At 38.9% G+C, this 12,638-nt stretch overlaps 1 pseudogene; it reads right to left on the bottom strand.

The window, feature by feature from the left end:
• Positions 1–1,070: 1,070 nt before the first annotated feature.
• The window catches only part of LOC127657919 (sodium/hydrogen exchanger 1-like), a 55,555-nt pseudogene continuing 43,987 nt past the window's right edge, over positions 1,071–12,638 (bottom strand).

Genomic DNA, 12,638 nt, shown 5'->3' with positions numbered 1-12,638 from the left:
CATAACTGGTCATCGGAAGGTTGCTGGTTCGATCCCCACAGCCACCACCATTGTGTCCTTGAGCAAGTCACTTAACTCCAGGTTGCTCCGGGGGGATTGTCCCTGTAATAAGTGCACTGTAAGTCACTTTGGATAAAAGCATCTGCCAAATGCATAAATATAAATAAGTTTGGCATTGACATGTTTGCGTGAGAACTGACGCTATACAACCTGAAGAGCAGCTTGACTGGTTTACAAGAGAGCATTGCATTCACAAGCTTCATTGGTTTTGACTAAATCAACAAAATCATCTCAGTGCACTCGAGTCACTCGAGAGGCTGCATGAACTGATTTCCCTCATGGACGCCTGAAAAGTACTTCAATATTGATCCGTGTCTCGCTCAAAGTGATCGTATCGCTTTAAAAGCCATTCAATTAAACACTGGAATTATTTCATTACTTTTACTACGATTGTCTGTGTTTTTTGCAGTTCTAAATGTCTGGTCACCATTCACTTGCATTATAAGGACCTACAGAGATGAAATATTCATCTGTGTCCTGGTGATTAAAGAAAGTCACACACATCTGGGATGGCATGAGGGTGAGTAAATGAGAGAATTATCATTTTTGGGTGAACTATCCCTTTAGTTTTTCCTCTCAAGAAACTGGTAATACTTATCTGCATATTGCGGCACCGTTTTGTGGTCCGTTCTGCATAATGCAGCACTTCATTTGAGCCTCATTGAGCCCATTTGGCCTGTTTCGCGGCCGACCCACCGGCCCACTCGGCTCTCCCGATGGCCAGTCCGCCCCTGATCGGCCCCAAAGTGCGTTGACATTACCAGTCCAGCCCTGTTTGTGTCTGTGCCTCACACAAAGCTATTGCATGTTGTTGGAAGACTTAAGTTGTATGGACTACTTTTTTGCTTTGGTAAGTCATAATTATGAGAAAAGTCATATTTATGACATTAAGTTCATACTTATGATATAAAATTTTTTTTAAAAAAAAATCAACATTATGAGATATAAAAAAAAATTGTTAAAAAAGGTCATAATTACTGTACGAGACACTAATGATCTAATATTTTTTTATTTTTTTAGCATCTCATAATTATTCATTTATATCTCATCTCAGATGTGGATAAACTGTTCGGCTGCATGATGATTTTTCATGAAGAAGTCCTGCTTTTGTGTTCCTTGGAGAGAAAAAAACCCCAACATCATCTGGGTTTGGAATGCATGAGGGTGGGTAAACAATGACAGATTTCACATTTTGATACAACTGGAGGTCTGCTGATATGACAGTCCAGACTTTATCAACATGGTCAACACTGAAAGCGCTCGAGTGCATTTAAAGGGAATAAAAGATGATTTCACACAATGATCTTTGATATTTCATAAAGTACAAGTAAACACAATCACAATCAAATTGGTCGTTCAGTCTGGAATTTCTGTACTAGCTGAAATGAGCAACTTTTTGGGGGGAATTAAAAACACAATTAGATAAAAAACATGCAAATCTTTTTTTGGCAGTCACATAGAACATCTCGTCCCGTCTCAGGTTTAACACGACACATTAATGCGATGCAAACGCAGCATGACATGTCTTCCATTGTTGTCAAGGTTTCAATGTGAAATGTCATAATATGTCTGATGATGTCATAATAACAAACAGTCAACAGAACAATAATCCACTGTAAATACACATCGTCTGACATAACGTGACCGGTTTCATATTGCTCCTGATAAACATTAGTAAAACCTCTAGGAGGTAAAACATGACTAGTGAAACCTGCATGACTCAAACACAAATAAAAGCCAAACTGAATCAAATAAATCAACATTTTAAAGAAAAGCAATTAACCTGAATATAGCATGAGACTGTGTCCTAACCAGGCATGAAGCAACAAGCAATTTATCTGTCCACACTAAACTCGAAACTGCAACATGACAGCCAATCAGAACACATCTGATCATTAATATACATGTATGTGGAGCAGGATTTTGGGCCAATGAGATTGCACAGTGGGTGGAGCAACCAAGTGCAACAGGACCGAAATATAGAAACCAACTGACTGGCAAAATATCCCGTCGCTCGACGTGGTTGCAGCTGGTTAGGACACGGCATTAGGTTTAAAGTAATAGTTGTCATTATCTACTCACCTTCATGTCATTCCAAACTTAAATGCTGTTATTTTTGTATGCGAACAGGAGAATTCTACCCAATCTTAACGCAGCTCTTTTCCATGCAACACAGTCAACAAAATGGGGGGGACATGCCATAATAATGAAATAAGAAATTTTTAAAAAAGTCGTTTTCACATCACTGCGAAATGTGGCTGTGGCTCAGGTGGTAGAGCGGGTCGGCTGCTAATCGCAGGGTTGGCGGATCGATTCCCGGCCCACATGACTCCACATGCCGATGTGTCCTTGGGCAAGACACTGAACCCCAACATGTAAGCCGTTGCTTTATAAGTCTGCTCACAATCGATCACATTGCTGTTTCAGTGTGCTAACACGGCAACCTCCTCCACCCCACCATCACCTGTTGAGTCCCGTCCCATACGTGGGTAGGCTCCTAATATGGCGCACACGTTGTATGGAGCGTTATGACACATTTACATTGGTTTTGCAATTATTTCTTGTGTGTTAAATTCGAATAGCACGTGGAAATCATGGAATAACTACCTACATTTTAACATTTTGCTCTCGCAAAACTATCGTAAGGCTTCGTAAAAAAGACTCGGAATATCGCTTATACTTTACATGGAATGTTATGGTACTTTTATAGTGGTTTTGTAATTTTTCTCTTGCGTGTCATCCAGGCGCCGACTGGCCATTGGGAAGTTCGGGAATTTTCCCGGTGGGCCGGCCGCGGAACGGGCCCAAATGGGCCACGATAAGCTGAATTGGGCCACCACGTTATGATAGCAGTGCCGCCGCCCCGCCGCCCCAAACACCCAACAACTTTTGGGCCTGTTTCTATGTTAAATGCGACACAAAAGTTTGAATATATGTCACAAGTGCGTGAATATCACTGAATAATGGTGCGTTCACATACAAAGCGAAGAAAATGTTCACCTCGCATTGCCACGTGAGATTGTCTTGCAGATTTTTCACTCGAGTTGAAACATTTCGAATATGCAAATGAAGCGATTTTGCGTGTTTGAGTCGCGCCATTCACTTCATTCGCGCCGCTCGGTGCGTCTAGTCGCATCTTTGCATTGACTTTGTATATAATCGCGGCGTGCGAAACGCTCACTTTGCATTGTATGTGAATGCACCATAACGACCTAAATTTCAGCCCGTTCTTGACACAAAACTATTGCAAGGCTTCGTAAGAAAACTCGCAATATTGCGCACACATTGTCTTGAAATTGATGGTACTTTTATACTGACTTTGACTTTTTTTTGGCGTGTTGTAGCCAAACACGACACATGAATTTCAATATACAGTACGTGACTAACACGTTAAAAATCACTGAATAACAGCCTCAATTTCAGCCTGTTCGTCACAACTACTTTGGAATATACCGCACATGTTATATGGAGCTTTAAATGGTACTTTTTGAGTGGTTTTGTACTTTTTTAGAGCTTGACAGACGTGGTTACTATAAACCGCTGCTGTATGGAAGAGAGCTGCGCAAATATTCTTTATAAAGTATCCAACAAACAAACAAAAAACAGCATATAAACCGACATGAGGGTGAGTAAATAATGACATAATTGACATTTTTAGGTTAACCATTTAGGTTTAAAATGAAAAGGACAAGGACAATGGCTTTTCTGAGTTCTCCTTTTCATTTTCTTTATTTTGGTTCATTCTCGTTTTTGGTGTCCAGCAGAACTCGGTCCTCCGTTTTACAGCGGTTTAAGAATCCTCTGTGATTTACAGGTGCAGAGGGATGCGAACACAGTACCATCTCCTCTGTCCTAAAGGAGGCAGTCGGGGTTCATTAGTTCATCCGCTTTCTCAAGAGAGGAAGGGGTCATCCTCCTCTGTCTCTTCGGCGCTGGGGCCCGGGTCGCTCAGACAGCGCATGAGTTGTTTTGGCTCTTTATCATTGTCAACTTCACCCGTATCGTCTTTTCTCTCCACAAGAGGGGGCGGTTTCATCATCAGACCACCCTCTTCCTCAAAGTCCTTCTTCTGGCTACTCTTCTTGCTCCGTTCATCCACCACGCTGACGGACTCTGGGCTCTGAGGCGAGGCGAGATCCACTTTAATCGTGGGGATGCTATCTTTGACAGGCTCAATGCCCCACGCTTGAGGGTCTGCAGTGGGAAAAAACAAAAAGAGAAGAAAAATTCTCAATTTATTCAAGGAATATTCTGGGTTCAATACACGTTAAGCTCAACCGACGGCATCTGTTAACACGATTTTGGTGCGATAACATCGCTTGCTGGGTTTATGGCGTTGTGTCGTCATGGCAACGAAGTTGTAAAATTAGCTATAACTTTACACAGAAAGGTTAGTAAGTGTTTTTATGACAGTAAAATAATGTTTAACAGACATATTGTTTATGTCTTGTGGCTACACTTTTGAAACGGTGAGTATTTAAATGTTTACAGATTGAACCCCATTGACTTCCATTGTAAGTGTCTCACTGTAACCTACAATTTTAGCTTTTTTTTTATTATTAATCCTTTAATACTTGTTTTCAGGGAGATTATATCTGGAATAATAATAAAAGTTTAACCTGTCGAGAAATTATTTTTGTTATTTTACCCATAATTTGGTGTTTTGTATTAATATTGACGGTTTACGGGAATAATTACTTAAAGGTAAGACATACTTTAAGGCTGCATGCTGTTGTTTTATTCGGGGTTCAAAACAAATTATTCAATCGACAGCATTTGTGGCATAATGTTGATTACCACAAAAATGTATTTCGACTCGTCCCTCCTTTTCTTCAAAAACAGCAGTACCCTATGTTCCTGTGTGACACTTACAATGGAAGTCAATGGGGCCAATTTTTAGATGGTTTAAAAGGCAGAAATGTGAAGCTTATTTTATAAAAGCATTACATTAATATTCTGTTAAAAATCATGTTTATTTGAGCTGTAAATTTGTTTAAAACGTTTTTTGTTACAGGCGTTTTAGAGTTTACGGTCATCATACATCGTCAAGGCAACATAATTTTAAAATGGGCAATAACTTTACATTGATATGGTATTTTAACAATTTTATCACAGTAAATCACAAATATCGTTTATGCCATGTCTATACTTTTGAAACAGTTTTTTTTAAAGCTTTTTGATTTACCCCATTGACTTCCACTGTAACCCAGATTTTTGCTTTTTTTGAAGAAAAGGAGGGACGAGTCGAAATTAATTTTCATGGTAATCAACATTATACCACAAATGCTGTCGATTGGGCATAACTTGTATAGAACTGGGAATATTCCTTTAATATTGTAACTTTTCTCCCAATTTGGAATGTCCAATTCCCACTACTTAACTGGTCCTCGTGGTGGTGCGCTTACTCGCCTCAATCCAAGTGGCGGAGGACGAGTCTCAGTTGCCTCCGCTTCTGAGACCCTCAATCCGCGCATCTTATCACGTGACTCGTTGTGCATGACACCGCGGAGACTCACAGCATGTGGAGGCTCATGCTACTCTCCACGATCCACACACAACTCACCACACGCCCCATTGAGAGCGAGAACCACTAATCACCACCATGAGGAGGTTACCCCATGTGACTCTACCCTCCCTAGCAACCGGGCCAATTTGTTTGCTTAGGAGACCTGACTGGAGTCACTCGGCACACCCTGGATTCAAACTCACGACTCCAGGGGTGATAGTCAGCATCAATACTCACTGAGATACACAGAACCCTTAATATTTTAACTTTAAAAATAAATAAATAACGTGTTAAATAGCTTATAAAGTTTTGCTGTGGAATTCAATTTCACTTGCATCCAATATTTTAATAATATTTCCATGATTGCAAAAATGGGTTAAACAACTGTCATAATTGGCTTTTTCAGTCACAGTGGTTTTAATACAGATTTTTGTAAGGGATACAACAAAACAATTGAATGTATAGAAACATGATGAACCACTAGGGGGTCCTGCTCAACAACGCCAACCCTGAATGATTGACACTTCATTGCAAATGACTCAATAAGGGAAACGATCTTCACCTGTAATTATGAGCACACTCAGAGTGAAAGACTTCAGTTAACAGTGACATAAAAATATCCAGTTAAAGCGTTAAAGTGAGTAAATGTCTCACCAGATGAGAGTCGTGCTCGTGCACAGGTCGGTGAATCAGGGGGCGGAGCCGGAACAGTGAGGTAATTGTTCCTCTGTGTTCTCTGAAGGCAGAGAGCGAGAGAGAGAGAGAGAGAGAGAGAGAGAGAGAGATTTGAATTTACACAATATCAACTCAAAATTCACACAAAAATATTTGAACACTTTTTGAAAAGCGGTCGTTACATTTTGGTACTGAAACACAAGTCTAATACTTCTGTTTTAATGCCAATAATCTCTAATTAGGTGATATATTGGGTCTATCATCAGCATCAAACCTTCTCCAGCTTTATTTTCTTGTGTTTGAGGATCTCTTCCCAGCCGTCCTCGCACACGTCAGCCACCAGCGTGTGTCTGTTATAAGAGCGCAGCTGAAAATATACAAGAGTGTTTAGTTTGATCGGATCTCCTAACATAATTCATGAGCGTGTTTGAGAACAGGAAGTGATGCGTGCTCACTCTCTGGCGTGTTCTCTGTAGGTTTGAGCGCAGGAGGCTCCTGATCTCCTCCTCACGAGCTTTAGAGATTTGAGGAAGAGCTCTGAACTGAGCAGGATTCTTGGGTTGGATGTTTCTGGAAAACATCACATTTAAGAACGGATCAAGAAAAAAAAAGTATCCCAGAAAATATAAATAAAATAAATAAATAGACTTTCCACACATTCAGTAGACATTTATCGTTTAGGACAGTTCACCCAAAAATGACGAGTCTGCTAAAGACAAATAAAGATTTGTAGAAGAATATCTCAGCTCTGTAGGTCCATACAATGCAAGCGAATAATGGCCAGAACTTTGAAGCTCCAAAAAGCACATAAAGGCAGCATAAAAGTAATCCATACAACTCCAGTGGTTTAATCCATGTCTTCAGAAGTGATATGATAGGTGTAGGTGAGAAACAGATCACTAAGTAAATCTTTGCTAGAAATTCTTCTCCCTGACCAGTAGGGGGCAATATGCATGAATAATGTGAATCACCAAAAACCACAAGAAGAAGAATGTGAAAATTAAAGTGGAGATTGACTGAGCAGAGAGGGGAATTTATAGTAAAAGTGGACTTAAATATTGATCTGTTTCTCACCCACACCTCTCATATCACTTTTGGAGACATTCATTTAACCACTGGAGTCTTATGGATTACTTTTATGATGACTTCTTTAGCTTAACATTTTTGGCACCCATTCACTTGCATTGTATGGACCAAAAGAGCTGAGAAATTCTTGTAAAAAGAAAGTCATACACATCTGGGATGGCATGAGGGTGAGTAAATGATGAGAGACTTTTCATTTTTGTTTGAACTATCCCTTTGAAGATTTGATTATTGGCTAAATGTATGGAGACCTTATTACTTACTGTGAATTAAGAATTAGAATTAAGGATATAAACATGAAATCAGACAACCTAAACAAGACCAACACTGACTGATATACAAAGCACAAAATACAGCACCTGTACAGTTCAGAATTGAGACCTGTAACAGGCGTGTTATCAGGATGATATAAAGTAGACCGTCTAAAATATTCATCTTCACCCTGCAGCTGAACAGCTCTGATAATAACAGCCTAATAATCAGGCAACAAATACACAGAAAATGACTCGATTAAAAGAACTCCATAAAGATGTACAGAATCTGTGCTTTCCGTTAACCTTTTCCTGGATTCCATTAAATATTATGATTAATACATGCAGCTTTAATCAAATCAAAATATAAGAATTATTTTTTACCAAAAAATTTAAATGTCATTTTTGGTCAAATAAAATGCTGCCCAAGAGAGCTTTACAGTATTGATGAAGACATTCATGAAAAATGTAATCTGAGTACTTAAGTACACTTTTGTGCTATTGCTTATAGATCATAATAATCATAATACAACCGTATAATAATATACTACTTTTATTATGAGTATTTTAGCTACATTTGGAATAGTATTATTTTTTTATACACTATTTATATTTCACGCAGCTTTCATTTTAGCAGGACTCTTATTTTGACATGTTTGAGTTCTTCCTTTTTTGACGGGTTATTTATATCAAGCTTCCCATTAATGCTGTAATACTCCTGTCGCGACTCGCAAGCTAAAATCTCTGCGCTGCACCGGAGGAGAGTTGAGCATTCACAACCGTTATACACTAAACACACTGCATGAAAATCAAGCACCAGTAGTGTTGCGTGTTGTGTTTGTGTGTATGCTAGCATGCATCTGTGTTGTGTGAAGTATATAGAGCAGAGCGGCACCTCTCCTTCATTCTGTAGCACGCAGTGAATGGGATTGTATATCATTTAAATCAGTGTTTCCAAACCTTTTTCTGCCACGGCACACTTTTTACGACTAAAATTGCTAACATCATCAATATTTTTCCTCTTCAAGAACTTGTCCATATTTTCTGTCCATCTTAGTAGCGTGTTTACTTGTAATCTTTGAAATTCGGCTATGCAAAAAAATTATAATAATAAGCTAAATGCACCAACTCCAGCTATTTTAGTGATTCAAGTTTATTCAAGAAGCTTCAAGTGCAGAATTAACAGCAAAATAAAGAGTATTTTGGTGAGGCTTGTCTCTGTTTCACAAATTTGTTCAATTTGATGAACTGATTAGTTCGGTGACTGCTTCTGGAAATGTCACTAGGTGGCGAGAAATGAGCGTCTTATGTTCTATGTGAATCAGTGAATCATTTGGAGTCGTTCATGACCGAAGAGACTTTATAGTGTTTAAGCAGATCTAGAGTCTTCCTTCAGTCTGTGCATTATTTTTCATCCAAAAAGACAACAATAATAGTGAGTTTCAATAACGTCCACACTCTCTATACCAATAAGTTCCACACATTCTATAACCATACCGTAAGTTGCACAAGTTCTATACCATTCCATAAGGTCTATAATTATATACCCATTCTGTTAGTTCCACACATTCTATAAGGTCCACAAGCTTCCCACATTCTATAATTTCCACACATTCTAAACCTATTCTATAAGTTCCACAAATTATACACCCATTCTATAAGTTTCACACATTCATACCCATTCTATATCCATTCCATACTGTCCCCAAATTCCAAAAGTTTCACATATTTTATACCCATTCCGTTAGTTCTATACCATTTCTGTATGTTCCACACATTCTATACCCATTCTGTAAGATCCACATGTATACCCATTCCATAGGTTCCACACATTCTATACCCATTCTGTAAGATCCACACATTCTATACCCATTCTGTAAGATCCACACATTCTATACCCATTTCTGTAAGTTCCACACGTTCTATACCTATTCCATAAGTTCCACACATTCTATACCCATTTCTGTAAGTTCCACACGTTCTATACCTATTCCATAAGTTCCACACATTCTATACCCATTCCATAAGTTCCACACATTCTATACCCATTCTGTAAGATCCACATGTATACCCATTCCATAGGTTCCACAAATTCTATACCCATTCTGTAAGTTCCACACATTCTATACCCATTCCATAAGTTCCACACATTCTATACCCATTCTGTAAGATCCATATGTATACCCATTCCATAGGTTCCACAAATTCTATACCCATTCTGTAAGTTCCACACATTCTATACCCATTCCATAAGTTCCACACATTCTATACCCATTCTGTAAGATCCACATTTATACCCATTCCATAGGTTCCACAAATTCTATACCCATTCTGTAAGTTCCACACATTCTATACCCATTCCATAAGTTCCACACATTCTATACCCATTCTGTAAGATCCATATGTATACCCATTCCATAAGTTCCACACATTCTATACCCATTCCATAAGTTCCACACATTCTATACCCATTCTGTAAGATCCACATGTATACCCATTCCATAGGTTCCACAAATTCTATACCCATTCTGTAAGTTCCACACATTCTATACCCATTCCATAGGTTCCACACATTCTATACCCATTCTGTAAGTTCCACACATTCTATACCCATTCTGTAAGATCCACACATTCTATACCCATTCTGTAAGTTCCACACATTCTATACCCATTCCGTAAGTTCCACACATTCTATACCCATTCCATAAGTTCCACACATTCTATACCCATTCTGTAAGATCCACATGTATACCCATTCCATACCCATTCTGTAAGTTCCACACATTCTATACCCATTCCGTAAGTTCCACACATTCTATACCCATTCCATAAGTTCCACACATTCTATACCCATTCTGTAAGATCCACATGTATACCCATTCCATACCCATTCTGTAAGATCCACACATTCTATACCCATTCCATAAGTTCCACATGTTCTGTACCTATTCAATCATTTCTACATGTGCTACAGCCATTCCATAAGTTCCACACTTGCATTACCCTTTCTAAAAGTTTCTGTAAATTTGACATATACTGTATATTGTACATTTAATCAATTCTATGCAATCTGTCACAACCCATATGCAAGACAACATAAGGCTATTAGAATCAGAGTAGAGGTTGGCACTCACTGCATGGAGACTGTGGATGGCATGGCAGAATTAAGTTTAGAACCCCCACCGCTCTCCACCAGCTCGATGGCCTGCTTCATCTCCATCTTATGGTAGAAGGCAATCAGCTGTGGTTCTTTGGAGCGCTCGCCCACTATCAAACACTTCTTCACGTACTTCTTATTGAAGCGGTTCAACCTGGAAAGCAGAAGTAAAAAGTGAGCTTTGAGCTGATCACTAAAGGTCTTTTTTTTTTCTTCTGATGAAGTCCAGATAAGAGCTGGGTCAGAGCTTCTCTAGAGCAAGAGGGAAAGACGACACGGTTTCTTAAATCGATATGGCAGTTTTGTCATAGGGCCAAAGGCTTGTTCTGTTTTTCTGCAACAACAGCACGGCATATTAGTCTTAACATTTCCAAACTATAATCTAGAATTCAAACAATTAAGCCAAATTTAACTTCTATACATGACTTATTGATATTTGAGCTATACATACTTGTCTTTCCAGTGATGATGTCCATAATGTCCACATACATCCTCGATCCCTGTTAACAGGTTGTCCAAAAACTAAAAACACAAAAGCGACACGATTTACACACTGTTTATTACATTTAAACTGCAATATCTATAGGTAAGCTAACATTGTAGTGCACCAAAGAGAGCAGAAAGAAGCAGCAGATGAATAAGACGGCGAAATTAAGAATCAAAGTGGACATCAGGGAGACGTCTGCCGAGATGAACGTTGCCATAGCGATATTCAGTTTTATGACTGGTGAATAAATTCTGATTTGTGGGCAACCTGTTCAGAGTTATGTGGAGTGAATCCAAGCTCATGTCTGGATAACAAACTGCCTCCTGCTCTTCTGCAGGACAACATTAACACGAGGATAACCCTTAAATGCACGGGTGTTTCGCCAAACATTATTGCATACGCGGGTCTTTAGTGGCCCAGCATGTAGATCTACCACAAATAGATTTACAAAATGCCTAGATAGTGTCAAAATAATAAAGCATTTTTAAGACAATTAGAACATAATAGAATAGTTTTTCATATGTCAAAGAGATGATGCAACAAATATAGAACAGGATTAATTCCTTCCACACTCTAGCATCAGGCTAACACATGCTAGCATCAACTAGCGAAGTGCTAAAACAAGCTAAAAACGTGCTAACACATGCTAGTATCACCTAGCGAAGTGCAAAAACATGTTAAAAACGTGCTAGTATCCTGCTAACACATGCTAGCATCACCTAGCAACATACTAAAACATGCTAGCATCATGCTAACACAAACATAACACCTAGATGCTACCATCATGAAAAACACATGCTAGCAACATTCTATAACCATTATTTTAGTGCTTAGCAACAAGTTAGAAAATGCTATTTAACGAGTTTTGCCATGGCAAGCAACACTCACATTTTCTTCAGGAAATGTACCTATCTAGTTTTTTTATTTGTATGAGAATCAACTGGCTGTCAAACACAAGATACACATAAGCTACACATTTGTATTTTCTCATGCACTGTTTGAGTCCAAACAGATGCACAAATTACATCATATCAGCAGTACACTCAAATGACAACAGCCACACCACACTGTTCATGTGTTAAACTTGCTATAGTTTACTTCTACCTCAAATTGTCTAATCAAGTCAATCACTGAAACACGAGTGCCACCTTGAGTAACAGATAGCATGTATAATATGTATGTGTGCACGCATATTGAATGCGCAGAAAATCGACATGACATACAGTAGAAGTCATGTGTGTGTTGTGACGGGACGGAGGGCGGAGTCTTGATCATAAACATCCGGTCCCTTATCAGGCTAATCAAGCATCCGAGAGGGATAAAGGCCGACTGTGGATGGTGCTGCGACAGAGAGAGATCGTTTACGGTCAGCTGATCGTCATGTGTGTGTTTGTGTCTTTTGTTTACGTTTTTCATTAA

This window comes from Xyrauchen texanus, chromosome 17, assembly GCF_025860055.1.
Source record: "Xyrauchen texanus isolate HMW12.3.18 chromosome 17, RBS_HiC_50CHRs, whole genome shotgun sequence".
Taxonomy (NCBI): Eukaryota; Metazoa; Chordata; class Actinopteri; order Cypriniformes; family Catostomidae; genus Xyrauchen; species Xyrauchen texanus.
This window is presented reverse-complemented; position numbering and strand designations above follow the sequence as displayed.